General features: G+C 47.6%; 1 pseudogene; it reads right to left on the reverse strand.

The window, feature by feature from the left end:
* Positions 1–8,985: 8,985 nt before the first annotated feature.
* LOC109771546 (uncharacterized) lies at positions 8,986–12,794 on the reverse strand (annotated as a pseudogene).
* Positions 12,795–18,826: the final 6,032 nt, after the last annotated feature.

Here is an 18,826-nt window from a genome sequence, read left to right on the forward strand (position 1 = left end):
ATGGACGGTCTTAGTGGTGCAAACGATTGAAGCAGTATGCGCTTTTAACCAATTCATTCCCAGAATGAGATCAATGCTACAGGACTTCAGTACGATGGGAGAGACAAGAAATTCTAGTCCTTCAATTTCAACAGTAACATTGTGACTAACCATAGAGGTTTGACATTGGCCCGCAGGGGTGTGTACCACTAGCGGAGTGTTTATCTCTTCGTAATTAATGCCATGCAGGAATGCAAATTCTGCTGATATGAATGAATGGGATGCTCCTGTATCAAATAAAACGGATGCTGGTACTGAATTTACGAGGAGTGTACCCATCACAGTAGCAGGCTGGTCTTGAGCTTCGCTGAGATCAACGTGGTTGGCATGAGCACGACCATAAGACTTAGCATTGTTATTGCGGGGCTGGTTGTTACCACGGCCAGCTGCTGGAAGGGCCAGTTGATTCTGGTTCTGATAGCAGTTCCTGGCAAAGTGACCCGGTTGACCACACTTGAAGCACAGACCATTATCGGGAGTGGGAACAGGAGCCCCAGGTGGGGGAGCTGGTAGCTTTGACTGCCTAGATGGTGGAGGAGGCAGACGCGGTGCAGCATAAGATTTCCTTGGAGCAGGTGCATTTGGACGATACATGCTGTTCGGGATCCATATCTTACGCTTCTGTGAGGGCGAGCCCGAAAATGAGCCCGTGTCACGGTTGCGCCTCTGAGAGCTCTGGTATTCCTGCAGACCAGTCTCGACATTGATGGCCTTATTCACCAAGGTGGCGAAATCGGCGAAGTCATGCACTAGAAGTGCGAGCTTGATGTCAGCTTGTAGTCCATCACGGAACTTCTCCTGTCTGCGTGCATCAGTTGCAATGTCTTCTTCAGCATAGCGGGACAAGTCCAGAAACTCCCGCTGATAAGCTTCGACAGTTTTGTTGCCTTGGGTGAGGTTGCGGAACTCACGCTTCTTCCGGTCCATGACTCCCTGAGGAATGAAGCGGGCACGGAAAGCAGCTTGGAAGTCTGGCCAGGTGATGATTGCTCCAGCTGGCAGAGTACGCCTGTGGCTGTCCCACCATTGAGCTGCGGGTCCCTTCAGAAAGAAGGAAGCAAAGTTGACATAGCTGGCAGGGGCTACATCGGCAGACTCCATCTCATAGGTGATGTCACGGAGCCAGTCATCAGCATCCAGAGGCTGAGTTGAGCTGCGGTAGATGGTTGGGTTGAGGCGTATGAAATCTTGAAGAGTCACTTGGGCTGGCTGCTGGTTCATATTGGGGCGAGGAAACTGAGCCATCATATTTTCCATGAACTGGCGGTTCAGTTCAAACTGTTGGATCATACCCGCCATGTACTCAGGTGGTGGTGGGGCATTGCCACCACGACCACGACCACCTGGTCTAACCATCCTGCTAATATATAACAGGGGTTCAGCATTGAGAAATTTGCAAAGACAAGGACCATTCATGATGAAACATGCATAATGAAAGGAGCACGATAGCTACTACATAGTAGTCGGCATAACTTACAAAAGGGGTCATGCATAGAGTTCAGTACACAGAGTTCAGTACATAGACTAAAACATCATAGGCGGCACACAGGCTCGCGGCGAATGCATCTAACACTACAAGCAAGTCTACATCAGTCCCAAGAGGTACTGTGGAGATAATCGTAGCCCGGCAGCTAGTAGTGAGGCAACGGATAGCCCTCCACGTCAGCAGACTGGGGGCCGCGGATACTCAGGTGTAGAGCCCGACGCTCAGGTGGCAGAAGAGGACCAAGTGCGGGAGAGTAGCCTCCCACCTCTGGCCAACCAACACCGTGGGGCATCACGGTCCTGGCTGGGTAGATCGCAGTACGCGGTACCTGTCCAGATCGAACAAAGGGGTGCAGCAGCGTCAGAGCACGGTAAAGGTGCTGACGGGTGGTGTACATCTCGTGGCGAAGAGCTCGGTTAGCTCGATCCAGCCCATCAGCATGCAGAACCAGGTGCTGATGGTAGAAGGGCTCTCGGGTGACAGTGGAGTAGGCAGCAGTATAGTATCCCTCCGCACCAACATCAGAGGCGATAGCAATGTGCCTGAAAGGGGAGGTGTCCAACTCGCGATACTCTCCACGAAGACGTGTCAGAGCAGCATAGGCAGCATCGTGGACCAACACCATGTGCGGTGTGCAGCACAGTAGTGGAGTCGTACTCCCGAGAGTAGAGGTGGACAATGGCACGGTACTGCTCCTGGTTATAGTCCTGGTACTCCTCGTAGACGGTGTACTCAGGGTGCCAACGATAACCCAGATAGGTCATCATCTCAGCTAGCACCGCAGGTGATCCCGAGGCACCAATGGCCATCGTGTGGCGAACGACCTGCCTCGTGGGTTCCATCTGAAAGCAAAGACATTTCAAAGGAGTCAAATGACAGTGTGTGAATTGTTCAAAATACTATTCTAAGAAACAACTATGGCTTATCCAACTTTGGGGTGAATGCGGTCACGGGATCCTAGTGTTAAAGTTAGTAAATTCGTTTAACCCGAGTAGAAGAGAGTTCAGAGTCCCAGAGTAAAGGTCGAGGAGTAAAAGATCCTAGTACCACCCAATGGCGACGTGGGCCCGTAAGACACACATCCATGTTAGTAAAAAGTTTTGTAATGTCTAGACTCGACTTCGACCAAGGGGTGTGGAAAGGGGGATTCCTACAGGCAGTCGGCTCTGATACCAACTTGTGACGCCCCCGATTTGACCGTACACTAATCATGCACGCAAATGTGTACGATCACGATCAGGGACTCACGGGAAGATATCACAACACAACTCTACAACATAATTAAGTCATACAAGCATCATAATACAAGCCAGGGGCCTCGAGGGCTCGAATACAAGTGCTCGATCACAGACGAGTCAGCGGAAGCAACAATATCTGAGTACAGACATAAGTTAAACAAGTTTGCCTTAAGAAGGCTAGCACAAACTGGGATACAGATCGAACGAGGCGCAGGCCTCCTGCCTGGGATCCTCCTAACTACTCCTGGTCGTCGTCAGCGGCCTGCACGTAGTAGTAGGCACCTCCAGTGTCGTAGGTGTCGTCGTCGATGGTGGCGTCTGGCTCCTGGGCTCCAACATCTGGTTGCGACAACCAGATAGAAAGGAAAGGGGAAAAAGAGGGAGAGAAGCAACCGTGAGTACTCATCCAAAGTACTCGCAAGCAAGGAGCTATACTACATATGCATGGGTATATGTGTAAAGGGGCATATCAGTGGACTGAACTGCAGAATGCCAGAATAAAAGGGGGATAGCTAGTCCTGTCGAAGACTACGCTTCTGGTCATCTCCATCTTGCAGCATGTAGAAGAGAGTAGATTGAAGTCCTCCAAGTAGCATCGCATAGCATAATCCTACCCGGCGATCCCCTCCTCGTCGCCCTGTTAGAGAGCGATCACCGGGTTGTATCTGGCACTTGGAAGGGTGTATTTTATTCAGTATCCAGTTCTAGTTGTCATAAGGTCAAGGTACAACTCCGGGTCGTCCTTTTACCGAGGGACACGGCTATTCGAATAGATAAACTTCCCTGCAGGGGTGCACCACATAACCCAACACGCTCGATCCCATTTGGCCGGACACACTTTTCTGGGTCATGCCCGGCCTCGTAAGATCAACGCGTCGCAGCCCTACCTAAGCACAACAGAGAGGTCAGCACGCCGGTCTAACCCTATGCGCGCAGGGGTCTGGGCCCATCGCCCTATGCACACCTGCACGTTGCGAACGTGGCCGCGAGCAGACCTAGCAACCCACACGATCACGGCGGTTACGTCAAAGCGGTCCAACACGGCGCGCGCCACTCAGTCGCTGACGTCAAGAAGGCTTCGGCTGATACCACGACGCCGGGATACCCATAACTACTCCCACGTAGATGGTTAGTGCGTATAGACCAAATGGCCAGACTCAGATCAAATACCAAGATCTCGTTAAGCGTGTTAAGTAACCGCGAACGCCGACCAGGGCCAGGCCCACCTCTCACCTAGGCGGTCTCAACCTGCCCTGTCGCTCCGCCACAAAGATCCACTCGCGGGTACTCCTACGAGCCGACCCGTCTTCAGTCATCACATGTGTCATGTATATAGTATATAAGTATATACCCGTGATCACCGCCCAGGTGATCACGGCCCGATAGTATAGCACAGTAGACGGACAAGAATGTAGGGCCATTGATGGAAAACTAGCATCCTATACTAAGCATGTAGGATTGCAGGTAAAGGTATCAACAGTAGTAGCAAGGATAGGCTATGCATCAGGATAGGATATCGAAAAGCAGTAACATGCTACACTACTCTAATGCAAGCAGTATAGAGAAGAATATGCGATATCTGGTGATCAAGGGGGGGGGCTTGCCTGGTTGCTCTGGCAAGTAGGAGGGGTCGTCGACTCCGTAGTCGAACTGGGCAGCAGCAGTGTCGGTCTCGTAGTCTACCGGAGAGAAGAGGGGGAAGAAACAGTAAATACAATGCAAACATAAGCATGACGATGCGTGACATGACAATGAGCGGTGCTAGGTGTGACCTAACGCGACAGCAGGTGGTACCGGTGAAGGGGGGGAACATCCGGGAAAGTATTCCCGATGTTTCGCGTTTTCGGACAGACGAACCGAAGGGGGAAAGTTGCTAGATCGATAGGTTAGGGAGGTGTGGTGGACGAACAGACTGCGTATTCGGATTCGTCTCGTCGTTCTGAGCAACTTTCATGTAGAAAACATTTTCATCCGAGTTACGGTTTAAAAGATATGAATTTTCAAAGATTATTTGAATTTCTGGAATTATTTAATTAACAGAAAAGGGATATGACGTCAGCATGACGTATGAGTGACGTCAGCGGTCAACAGTCCGGTTGACTGGTCAAAACTGACACGGGGGACCAACCTGTCATAGACAGTGGGTTAAACAGAGTTCAAACTAATCTAAATTTAGTTAGTAAAACTACTGGGCCCACCTGTCAGTGACTGATCAGGTTAATTAATTAGTTTTATTTATAAAAACATTTTTTTGTTAATTATGCGGCAGGGCCCGCATGTCAGTGGTTGGGCCTGCCCAGTCAGCACGTTGACTGGGTTGACCCAGTCAACGGGGCCTGCGGGGCCCGCTGGCAGTGACCCAGGGGTGGCCCCAGGTGTGCCAGCTCAGCAGGCCGGCGGTTGAACGCCGGCGAGCACGAAAACGCGGCGGAGGGCGCTCGGCCCCGTCGGGATTCGTCTACAGGGGGCCTACACGGGCGCGGGTGGGTGCGTTCGAACGGGGAGAGCCCGCCGCGTCGCGTGGTGAGACCGGCCGGAGCTGGAGCTGCCGGAAACGGCGCCGGCAACGAGCAAAAGCGGCGCCGGAGTTCGGGGTGGAGCGGGTGCGGCGTTAGAGCGCGCGAGTGGCCAAACTAACCAGCTAGGCGGGTGCTGCATGATGCGGTCAAGCTAACGGGCATACGCCCATGACCAATTGGTCACCGGAGGCCCGCCGGCGACGAACTCCGCGGCGCTGCGTTCGGGCGCGCGTGGGAAAGCAGCTAGGGGGCGCGCGAGAGCGAAAGGACAGGGGAGGAGGGGGAGAAGCTCACCGCGCGGCACACGGAGGCCGGTGAGAGGCTTAGGAGCAGCAGGTCGGTGCCGGGGAAGAAAGGGGTCGCCGGCGACCGAAGTTGAAGACGAGCTCGGTGTGCTCGTTGTAGGGGCTCCGGTCTCCAACGGGCTGCACCAGACGAAGCAGCGGGCGACGGCGGTCCTTGGAGACACCGTGGGGCGGCGAGGTGGGCACGGTGGCCGTGTGAACGACGGAGAACGGCGGCGACCGCGTCGGGCGTGGGGAAGGAAGGAGCGGCGCGGATCTGGGGGGGGAGAGAGGCGCAGAGGCCGAGAGGTGAGCGGGGGCGAGTGGGAGAGGGGCCCGAGGAGGCGGGGGGGCGCTGGCGTCCTTATCCTCCCCCGTCGCCGGCGAGGGGGTGCGGCGGGGACCGGCCCCTGTTCCGACCTCGGTCTGGGGAACAGGGAAGGGGAGGGCGAGTGGGAGAGGTGGGCTAGGCCGGCTGGGCCGGGGGTCGGCCCAGTTGGGCCAGGGGTCCAGTGGGGGGGGGCCTTCTCCTTCTTCTTCTTTTTTTGTTTGTTTGTTCTGTGCTCTTTTGTATTTTCTTTTTATTTGTTTATTTTCTTTTCTGCTTTATTTAATTTAAAAGTATTTAGGCATTTTATAAAAATGTGTTTTCTCCACAATAATTATCAGTGCAATTTCTGGCATGGCCCGAACATTTTTGTTTAAATTTTTGAAAACTTTTATTTTCCACTTTTAAATTTAATTGAAGTTTGAATTAGGAGTTTGAAAAGAAAGGTGATTCAAATGTGATCAAGCCCTGTTTAGCAACATGATTAGCTTAATCACAGAGAGTTACTGTAGCATGATTCTCGGGGTGTTACAAGAACCGTCGCGGCGAGAACTTCGAAACTGGATCCCATGTTGATATATTCCGATAATTTTTTTTACCACGCATAGGGTATGCTAGTTATCACGTATATGGTACATCAGTTACCATGATGTTTACATAAACAAATTCCGGGCATAAAAATGACTTCTTACAACTTTTCCCCACATGCAAATGCACTAAAAGTGCAGAAAAGCTCATGTCATCGTGGATTCTTTTTGTTTTGAATTTCAAAATGTTTTGTCCCTCGAATCGTCTGTTCGATCCAAAATCTGTTTTCACAAAAAAATAATCCACTGCAGCGAGACCTTCGAAACTGGATACCATGTTGGCATGTTCTGAATAATTTTTTTGTGGGTCAAAAGTTATCATGTCTGGGGTAAATAACGTATCAATTCTGATGTGCATATATTACCATGTTATTTACACAGATCCCGCCGAGTATGTTTTCAACAACTTTTATTCACGGGTCAAAAGTTATCGAGGTGTTTGTACCTAAGTTATCAGGTCCGGGAGCCTATATTACCATGTTATTTATACGGATGTTATCGGACTATGTTTCCAAACAACTATTTTACACGGGTCAAAGTTATCGTGGTGTTTGTACCTAAGTTATCAGGTCCGGGAGCGTATATTATCATGTTATTACACGAGAAGTTATTAATGATATGTTTTCAATAAAAGAAAATCACGGGTTCAAATTTATCATGTTGTCTGTACCTAAGTTATTAGGACCAGAAGTCTATATTATTATACTATTTACACACAAAGTTATCGGTGGTATGTTTTAAACATCTTTTTCCCCGGGTCAAAGTTATTGTTGTGTTTGTACCTAAATTATCAGGCTCGGAAGCGTATATTACCATGTTATTTACACAGATGTTACCGTAGTATGGTTTCAACAACTTTTTTCACGGGTCAAAGTTATCGTGGTGTTTGTACCTTAGTTATCAAGTATGAAAGTGTATATTATCATCCTATTTACAAAGAAGTTATCGGTAGTATGTTTTCAACAAAAAAATTTCCACGGGTCAAAGTTATCAGGTGTTTGTGCCTAAGTTATCCTGTCCGGGAGCCTATATTACCATGTTATTTACACAGATGTTATCGGAGTATATTTTCAACAATTTTGTCAAGGGTCAATGTTATCGGAAGTTAGCTTTTTCGTTATATAAAAATTATCAGGTGTAAGTTCAATAAACTTTTTTGGGTCAATGTAACCAGAGTGTTGCATGCAAGTTATAACGTCCGTGTTGCGTAAAATACCATGTTATTTACACATAAATTACTGAGATATCTTCTTTTTAAAATAGGGGTCAATAACATTTTTCCCGTGTCGAAGTTATCACTGTGTTTGTATCCTAGTTATCGGGTCTGTGGTGTGCGAATTACTGCGTTATTTACATAAAAGTTACGGTGAGTATGTTTCAACAAAAATAATTCCCCGGTCAAAAGTTTCTAGGCCCGGATTAAGTTATTAGGTCCGCGTTTCGGAAATTAGCATGTTATTTACAAAAAATAACAGAGTATAATTCAATAACATTTTCCCTGGGTCAAAACTATCACGGTGTTTATACATAAATTAACAGATAGGCGGTACATAAATTATCGGAGTTCAATCCCAATTCCAAACACTTTGTTTCTTAAAAAAGAAGATTAAAAATCAATGTAAACATGACCTATAAATACGTATGTACAAAGACAGTATGCCTCTTCCCTATAGTCAACATGATGCACTAGTGCAAAAATCAGAAGATATAAGGCTTTTTTTCCCATTGTTGTAATAAAGAAAGGGTCAAATACTTAGTTTCTTATAACTATACAACAATTGACGGTGGCTGGGTTGGTTGTTCCTCTTTAATGTAAGCTTTAATGTAAGCTTGGCAGCCAGAGTTCGAATCCCCTACTAAGCTTTTTTATTTCGTTTCCACACAACAGTCATTCTTTTTCTGCACAACAGTCACAGTGCATGGCCCAAACTTGCGGGCCGAGAATCACGTGCAGGACCAAAAAAAATGGGCCGAGAATCGTGGGCGGACGTACTTGATGAAAAAGAACTGATCGTAACCGCGCGTAAAATTCGGATCGAACGACGATGGGGTTGTTCGGATCTGTTGCAAACGGAAGGTCGACTGGAAAATAGCTTTTCCGAATAGAAAATTTAACAAGTTATAGGTCCTGGGGCACCGTGTCGATACAGAGTACAGCAAAAATTGAAAATACTTCTCAGTAAGGGTGAAAAGTCTCTGTGTTCCGGGCGCCTTTTGAGGCACACACGATTCCAGTCATGAGCGCCTCTGTAGACATCACGCGCCACTTGGGCTACCTCTTAGTCACTTCCCTAAGAATGTTTAGCACCGCACACCTTTTTTCTGCAGAACAGTCCAGGAATCCAATGTAGAGCATAGAGTAAAAATTACATTAGTAGGGTCTCTAGGTAGAAGGCTTTGAAAACAAGATTTGTTTCTCGTTTTCCATATATAGACCAAAGTAAGGCAGCAACACCAACAGAAAACAACGGCACGATCTTTATCTATCAACATCGGACACATCACTTTACTAGTAATGCAGATCAAACGTCGCAAGGAAACGACGACCAATTAATCCAGAGATACATGGGTACAGAGTACAGACCAGAGATACTACAGAGTGCAGCCACCAAATCAGAAAAAACAGAGATAACATGACTAAAAATACAGACAAAGATACTGAAGGAGAGCACATGAGTTCAACCACCAAACCAGCAAAAAACAGAGATAATGACTATGAATAGGGACTGAAGGAAAATACATGGAATTTTCCAACGGAAAAGTTTCTGGAGATGGTCTTTCACGACACTGTTCTTTGTGTGTTCCGTGATGATCCATATGAGGGGCGTGAGCTCGCCACCGCAGCTGAGTCGCTTGGCATGAGAATCCCTGCTGCACCACATGGACGCAAACATGAGCAGACGCACCCACGCTTCCAAGATGAACTTCAACATGTCTTTCATATCCCAGTGTTCAAGTCCTTTCACCATACCTGCAATTTCTTTGCTGGGAAGTTTCTGCAAATCTGGAATCCAGTGTTCAAGTGTTTTCACAATACGTCCAATTTCTTTGGCAATTTCACTTTTTGCACCCTTGGACGGCAGGTGGTAGAAACCAGGGTTCTACCCGGTCTAGGGCGTAGCCTGTAAGGGAAGAAGGGAGGAGGGAGGAGGAGATTGCGCGGCGGCCGGCGGCTGGGCGCCGTCCTTGCGGCGGGAGCAGCGGCAGCGAAGGCAGGAGGCGGCTAGGGTTTAGGTCTCCCGGCTCCCTAAGGGAAGCCGAGCAAATATTGATTGCTTCTTGCTTGATTAGATTGATACATCTCCTCTCCTTATATAGGGAGGTTTACTTACTCCTAAGAAAACGACCCTAATACCGATAAGATAATTGGGCTAAGCCCCTAATAACGATAAGATAACCTGGGCCACAGCCCACCTAATATGCCGGTCATAACAGCAGGCCTAGCAGCTTCCCAACAAGTTCAGTTCCTGCCCGCACAATAGTCATGCCTGGGCCCTCAAGATAACTCTTTTCTATGCTTTGAATTCCTTCCCCGAAATTTGGGTCATTAAGATTATCCCTATTTTCCAGCATCCACATGGCAACCACATCCTTCTTTTTTGTTGTGTAATTAGCGGGTTTAGCCACTTTCCATATCTCCACCACAGCACAGCGTGCTCTCTCATGCAGGCTGTGGAGCGTAAGTCCTGGTAGCATTTTTTTTTTCGTAAATACGCTGAGCAGCGTATCATTTCATTGATAGGTGGAAAAAGAATACAGAGTGCAGCTCACTCGGGCGTACACAACTTGGCGTCCGAGAGAGTGCATAGCGAGCAGCGGAGGATGCTCAGCCTCGGTACAAAGATCAAGTTACATGGATGATCCTATCTAGACCTTTGTCGCCGGCCTTAGCCCAACGGCGAGCCTCGTCTTTGATCCGCTGCACAAGCTCGTCAGTGGAAGGACGGGCACCATCAAAGATGGCTGCATTCCTGTGTTTCCAGATCTGGTAGCATTTTGGGGTGGTTGGCGATGAGGAACATCATATAATCTGACATCTGCTCGATCGCCTTTGCTTGTTCTTTGGACTCTTCTCCTGTGATCCTGGGGCTGGAGCTGCAGCTGCACGAGAGGAATACATTTGTAGTGATGTGCCGGATGAGGATAGCCTCTTGAAGCTCAGGAGGGAAGCCCATATCTTCATCTGACTGGCCCTTAGGCTTAGTGTCTGGCGGGACCCAAGCATAACTGGAACTGGTGTGGAGTGTGGACACGCCTCAATGGATTAACTTGCTCATATGATTCAGGCGGGGCTCGATCATACCTCCATCGATCAGTTTCTTGCTCGTAGAGTTCGAGCGAGTACTCTGCAGCTTGCTCGTCAGGGTGATGGTGTGGTCTTGCTTGCACATTGTATTCGTTTTCTTCAAATGGTGCATTTCTAATACCAGCGCAGACCTGCCAGGGGTAAGGCAGCCTCGGGGGCTCATTGTTGACACTGCTGCAAATCCGCTCCCTGGGGTATTGGTATTGCAGCCATGGAGCAGCCTGATCCTCCACGCCGTTGCAGATCCACTCTCTGGGGTATTGCGGACACAGAGCAGGCTCATCATCTATGCCATTGCAGACCCGCTCCCTGGGGTATGGCGTCCCTGGAGGCCCATACAGGATACCAAGGCAATGAGCCAATGACCACCAGGGTCACTCACACATGTGCAATAGTTGGGGAGATTCCCGCAGCCCGGCGGCCTTACAGGCCCACATGAGACATCGAAGCAGCCCTTGTCGGGGTTCGGTGATGTTGGATGACATGTGCAATAGTCGGGGAGCTCCCCACAGCTCGGGCAGTGCTCATCGTGGTTCGGTGACCCTGGACATGTGCAATATCCGAGGAGCTTCCCGCAGCTCGGGCAGCGCTTGTCGTGGTTTGGTGGCCTTGGAGGTGAATCATCAGTGTTGCTTTGTCGCTCACGTTTCGCCAGTTCCACGGGATCACGGAATAACTTTTCCCATATGTTTTGGAACACCAGCTTCTTGACACTGTCTGGAATCTCAAGGCCTCTTGAATGGTCTTCCCATTGAAAGTCCCTCAAACTCGAGTGGCCTTCCCATTCAATCGCCAGTCTAGGCATGCTGTATAGGTTGTGCCTGTTTCCAGCGGTGCACTGGCTCAACAAGTTACACTGCCCGAAGATGCCCGGCCACCTTCTGTAGCTTTTGGGCTCTTTGGGACATGCACATGTCCACAACCACAAGGAGAGCTGGGAAATGCACAGCGACTTGACAAACCTTCGGAGCTTCTTCCATCCTCCCTTGCACCAAAATTCATGCTTCAACCAATTGCATGTCATACGTTCGAAGTATGAACGTGTCCATGCTGACGCTAGTGCTCTGAACAGCCATCTCACATCGAGGAGGAGGGTCGTACACAGCAATACATAACTGATAACTTCATCTTCTGTCGGCATGCTCTCTTTGCAGTGGAGACCAAACAGCAGGAGCGCGATGGCGGCGAGGCCAGACGGATAGCGTAGCCATGCCAGGTGTGGACCACTGCTGCCTTTGTGTAGAGGATGTCATACATAAGGGAGAGTTCCATCTCCACGACCTTGCACATACTCTCCCATCTATCTTCAGAGAACATGTTCATGATGTCATCATGATTTATGTTTGACGGATAATCACAGAAGGCTCCCTTGCAGATCTCGAACAGTTCATGAGCAACCAGCAGGGCTTTCTCATCTTCGAGTTCCGACAGCTTCTCTTGATCTCTATAATCATCAAGGTTGAACATCTGCTTGTTGGAAAACCCTCTGTCTCGAATGTGGCCCAATTCGCTTCGCCGTAGCGCCAGAGTATTCTCGAGATGCTTCAAAATGCCCAAAGGTAACATGATGCCAGACGCCCAGCGCAAATACAAGCCGGCCGTGCATTCGGCAAGTATATACCTGTATACAACAAAGAAGGATCCCACGGACAAGGGGATGTCTAACACGAGCAGGCGCAGCCAGAGCTTAGCGTCCTCTATGGCATAGGCGCCGATGTTGTCCGGGCGGCCGTGGTGGAGCAGGAGGAACGGGACCCAGAAGGCGACCATCATCTTCTCGCTCGGTGAGGTTTCAAGGTACAGGTTGCCGATGACATATGCCGGGCCCCAGTCCGTCAGCTGGTACGCCACCCACACGAGTACTCTCTTCCAACCTCTGCCTTCACGCCGGCGGCTGTCAGAGAAGACGGCGAGGATGAGATGCATGAGTAAGGTGAGAAGCGGCACTATCCGGTACACATAGACACTCAACCACATCACGCAAGCTTCGACCAATGCTGCAGCCATTTTGCTACCACCTGCAGGCACATCAATCAAGATTAGTTTGTTACTACACTCATATCACATATGCAAGCATGCTCTAGTATGTGTTGCAGCATGCTAGAGAGAGGATATTAAGGACCAAAAACCATGATCGAGCATGTACATACCGGCACGCAGCAGATATGCAGATCGAGGAGAATGAGCACAGTCTACGCTTCCAGTCAAGACTCAAGACAAGAGTTGCTCTTTAGTCTTAACTCTAGAGATAAGGAGTATTATAAGACTGGCACATGGGCATTTCTAAGTTGATCCACTAATAGTGCATAACATGTGAACCCTAGCTAGCTCTCATTGACAGTACAAACAAAAAAAAGCCTCGGCTGCGAAAGAGACAGGGAAGCGTCCAATTTGGTGAATTCCTCACGTCCTCTGCCTTTCTTTTTGTGTGAATGTGTATGATCTGAACACAGGACGCAGATTACATAAGGCTGCTGATATATTTATGGCTGTTCTGAAATTTACGCCTGAGAGGGGTATATTTTACCGGGCCAGGTGACAGGTATGGGAAGAAATCTGGAGGTACGGGTAACGGGTGAAATCAAAAGACAAATGTATGGTTTTGGGCACATATGCTGAAGCTATAAGACAAACGTATGGTTTTGGGCGCATGATGGCGCATGCGCTGAAGCTATAAGACCATAAGTGTATCTACTTGGCTATCAAGTAGAGTGGTCAGTGGACTAGTTACGGCTCTTATCAAGCTAAAAAAACGAGAACGTCGTTTGCGCCTCACAAATGCTTGGTTTGCTTATCTGCGTTGAGTAGAGTAGTAGGTACAGAAGAAAATGTAGTGGTGGTCATCGTCCTCGTGAAGGGGCAGAGAGATTGAGAGAGGGAGAGCTCACCAAAATCAGCGAACTGGCGCTTGGGCATATACTCTGCATCGTCATGGTAAACTCCCCGTCCTCCGTTGTGCATCCTCGTCACGATCCCTTCGAATTAAGGCGAACATTAACCATGAAAACTATGTCATAGAAAAGTCAACAGAGAACTCGGAGGCAGACACGAAATTGGCCGTAGAGACCGCGGGCGGGGCCCGCATTGCCGGCACCGCTGTTGATGGTGCGCCGCCACTCTGCTGTTGGAAGGGTTGATCACCCGTTGTTATTGCAAATCAGACATATCACTTACTGATGCTAGGGGCAAAGCCACGGAGTAGTGGTTGGCTCTTAGATCAAGATTCAGACATATCACTTACTGATATTGCAAATCAAGGGTAGCAAGGAGATGACAGATCAATTATTTCAGAGGTAAAACTCCAGTCTGAGTTAGGAACAACTTCAGCTTGTGCATAAGCCAGTTGTCCGAGTGAAATATGCTTAAGCTGGGTTCAAAAGAAAAAAAAACAGAGGAATTCATTCGATTGGGTCTGTAAAGGTTTATGGATCTTAGCTTATTTCTGGTGGTGAATGGTGTAAATTATAAAAACACCTTTTATGCTTGTTTCATTTACAAGATTGTTATTTTAAACCGTTTATTTGCACGAAATATCAATGTTATATCCGGTCCACACAAGAATTGGCATCACAACTTGAAAAATGTGAACAAGCAAGCAAGATTGTACAAATTCATTTGGTGCAGTGAGCAACCGATATCAAGAACAGCATAGACACATCAGTGGTGGAAAAATATATATCAAAAGTCATCAAATTCGGGTAGTAGAATGAAAGCTTAATATAGAGTACGGTCAGGAAACCAACATCCCATGCATCCATCACATGTTCCAGCGAAAAAGGAAACATGGCTCATCACGAAAGATTGAAAATGAACCAAATCTCTCATCAGGAATACAGTCTGAACCCATTTCTGTTAATAATGATAGTGGTAAGATACACTACTACTGGTGTTGGCCACGTGGCACGCCATTAGAATTTCAAATACTGCTGACGTGGTATCCAGCGCCACCACTATATTTTAACAGTGGCGCCATATTAGTGGCATCGGATGTCCACGCGAGCAAGGCCATTTTTTTCACGCCATAGTTAGGCTTTTCTGCACTAGTGACATGGGAGACGTTCTAGGAGAAGCCACAAGAGGAGCCGCATCCAACAGCCACAACATAGGAGGGACAACCGTGACCTTGGTGGTTACTTCCGTCGTGATGGCCACGATGGATACCGTGGCGGTGATGGAGGTTACCGTGGAGGCTATGGTGGTGGTTACAATGACGGCGCTGGTGGTAGTTACCGTGGTGGTGGCGGGAGGGGTGGAGGTGGTGGCAAGCATGACATGTACGATGATGGACTAAGGCGTACGTATGGTGGCCGCCCACCACGACTGTTGGAAATATGCCCTAGAGGCAATAATAAACTGGTTATTATTATATTTCCTTGTTCATGATAATTATCTATTGTTCATGCTATAATTGTGTTATCCGGAAATCGTTATACATGTGTGAATACATAGACCACAACAAGTCCCTAGTGAGCCTCTAGTTGACTAGCTCGTTGATCAATAGATGGTTACGGTTTCCTGACCATGGACATTGGATGTCATTGATAACGGGATCACATCATTAGGAGAATGATGTGATGGACAAGACCCAATCCTAAGCATAGCACTAGATCGTGTAGTTCGTTTGCTAAAACTTTTCTAATGTCAAGTATCATTTCCTTAGACCATGAGATCGTGCAACTCCCGGATGCCGTAGGAATGCTTTGGGTGTACCAAACGTCACAACGTAACTGGGTGGCTATAAAGGTGCACTACAGGTATCTCCGAAAGTGTCTGTTGGGTTGGCACGGATCGAGACTGGGATTTGTCACTCCATATGACGAAGAGGTATCTCTGGGCCCACTCGGTAATGCATCATCATAATGAGCTCAATGTGACCAAGTAGTTGGTCACGGGATCATGCATTACGGAACGAGTAAAGTGACTTGCCGGCAACGAGATTGAACGAGGTATTGGGATACCGACGTGTTGGGGAACGTAGTAATTTCAAAAAATTTCCTACGCACACGCAAGATCATGGTGATGCATAGCAACGAGAGGGGAGAGTGTTTTCCACGTACCCTCGTTGACCGACAGGGGAAGCGTTATCACAACGCGGTTGATGTAGTCGTACGTCTTCACGATCCGACCGATCAAGTACGGAACGTACGGCACCTCCGAGTTCTACACACGTTCAGCTCGATGACGTCCCTCGAACTCCGATCCAGCCGAGTGTTGAGGGAGAGTTTCGTCAGCACGACGGCGTGGTGACAATGATGATGTTCCACCGACGCAGGGCTTCGCCTAAGCTCCGCAACGGTATTATCGAGGTGTAATATGGTGGAGGGGGGCACCGCACACGGCTAAGAGATCTCAAGGATCAATTGTTGTGTCTCTGGGGTGCCCCCTGACCCCGTATATAAAGGAGCAAGGGGGAGGCAGCCGGCCAAGGGGAGAGGCGCGCCATATTGGGGAGTCCTACTCCCACCGGGAGTAGGACTCCTCCTTTCCTTGTGGGAGTAGGAGAAGGGAAGGGGGAAGGAGAAAGAAGGAAGGGTGCGCCCCCCTTCCCTAGTCCAATTCAGACCAGACCATGGGGAGGGGTGCGGCCACCTTTTGAGGCCTTTCTCTCCTTTCCCGTATGGCCCATTAAGGCCCAATACGAATTCCCGTAACTCTCCGGTACTCCGAAAAATACCCGAATCACTCGGAACCTTTCCGAAGTCCGAATATAGTCGTCCAATATATCGATCTTTACGTCTCGACCATTTCGAGACTCCTCGTCATATCCCCGACCTCATCCGGGACTCCGAACTCCTTCGGTACATCAAAACTCAATAAAACTGTCATCGTAACGTTAAGCGTGTGGACTCTACGGGTTCGAGAACTATGTAGACATGACCGAGACACGTCTCCGGTCAATAACCAATAGCGGGACCTGGATGCCCATATTGGCTCCCACATATTCTACGAAGATCTTTATCGGTCAGACCGCATAACAACATACGTTGTTCCCTTTGTCACCGGTATGTTACTTGCCCGAGATTTGATCGTCGGTATCTCGATACCTAGTTCAATCTCGTTACCGGCAAGTCTCTTTACTCGTTCCGTAACACATCATCCCGCAACTAACTCATTAGTCACAATGCTTGCAAGGCTTATAGTGATGTGCATTACCGAGTGGGCCCAGAGATACCTCTCCGACAATTGGAGTGACAAATCCTAATCTCGAAATACGCCAACCCAACAAGTACCTTTGGAGACACCTGTAGAGCACCTTTATAATCACCCATTTATGTTGTGACGTTTGGTAGCACACAAAGTGTTCCTCCGGTAAACGGGAGTTGCATAATCTCATAGTCATAGGAACATGTATAAGTCATGAAGAAAGCAATAGCAACATACTAAACGATCAAGTGCTAAGCTAACAGAATGGGTCAAGTCAATCACGTCATTCTCCTAATGAGGTGATCTCGTTAATCAAATGACAACTTATGTCTATGGCTAGGAAACATAACCATCTTTGATTAACGAGCTAGTCAAGTAGAGGCATACTAGTGACACTCTCTTTGTCTATATATTCACACATGTATTATGTTTCCGGTTAATACAATTCTAGCATGAATAATAAACATTTATCATGATACAAGGAAATAAATAATACTTTATTATTGCCTCTAGGGCATATTTCCTTCGGTCTCCCACTTGCACTAGAGTCAATAATCTAGATTACACAGTAATGATTCTTACACCCATGGAGCCTTGGTGCTGATCATGTTTTGCTCGTGGAAGAGGCTTAGTCAACGGGTCTTTAACATTCAGATCTGTATGTATCTTGCAAATTTCTATGTCTCCCACCTGGACTAAATCCCGGATGGAATTGAAGCGTCTTTTGATGTGCTTGGTTCTCTTGTGAAATCTGGATTCCTTTGCCAAGGCAATTGCACCAGTATTGTCACAAAAGATTTTCATAGGACCCGATGCACTAGGTATGACACCTAGATCGGATATGAACTCCTTCATCCAGACTCCTTCATTTGCTGCTTCCGAAGCAGCTATGTACTCCGCTTCACATGTAGATCCCGCCACGACGCTTTGTTTAGAACTGCACCAACTGACAGCTCCACCGTTCAATGTAAATACGTATCCGGTTTGCGATTTAGAATCGTCCGGATCTGTAACATCCCAAAATTCTAAATTTTGGAATGTTATAATAAACAGATAGATTGGATTGATTGTTTGATTGATTGACTGAAAGTGAGTGGAATTCGAAATCTTTTGAAAGTTAAAGGAGAGGGAATAAAAGGACTTTCCCAAACTTTCATTTTTCTTTTATGATCTCCATGAATTCAAATTCTTTTCACCACAAAACCCTGGAGAGAAGATGACATGACTTCTTCCATTTATATAAATGAAAAGGGGTGTTGAAAATATCTGAATTTCATTTGAGAATATTTCCAATTCTAAAACTCTATGCAACTCAATGATTTTCACGAGCAAAGATAAAATGACTTCTTCAAAACATATGAAATATGAGTTGGGAGTTTCAAAGGATATATTCAAAGTCCCATTGAAATTATTTTTCAATATTGGAGTTATTTGAGTTTTATTCAAATTATTTTTCTTCAAAAATAAAATATACAGAAATTAGGGTAAAATGATTCCCTACATCGGAAAATTGGAGAAAAATAAATTTGAAATTATTTTGGTATTTTTAAAATGATTTTTATTGGATTTTATTAAGGCAGCAGCACTGTTTGATTTATTAAAATTTTTGTGGATTTTATTTGACTCTACAAAAATGTTCTTGTTGTAGGAAATCTTTTTCTGAAAATTTTGATATATTATATGCCTATATAATATTTTCATTTTCTTTTGTTTTTATTATTTCTTTCTCTGTTTTTTTTTCAAAAAAAACCCTCCGCCGAACTGGGCCGGCCCAGCACCCAGCCAGGCCACGGTCCAGCCCGACGCCCGCGCGTCCCCGACCTCCCGGGCGGGACTCCGCCTCCCGCACGCCGCCGCGCCGCCATGGACGCCGTGCCGCCTCCGGCCTCCTCCTA

The sequence above is a fragment of the Aegilops tauschii genome, chromosome 1 (genome assembly GCF_002575655.3).
Source record: "Aegilops tauschii subsp. strangulata cultivar AL8/78 chromosome 1, Aet v6.0, whole genome shotgun sequence".
NCBI lineage: Eukaryota > Viridiplantae > Streptophyta > Magnoliopsida > Poales > Poaceae > Aegilops > Aegilops tauschii.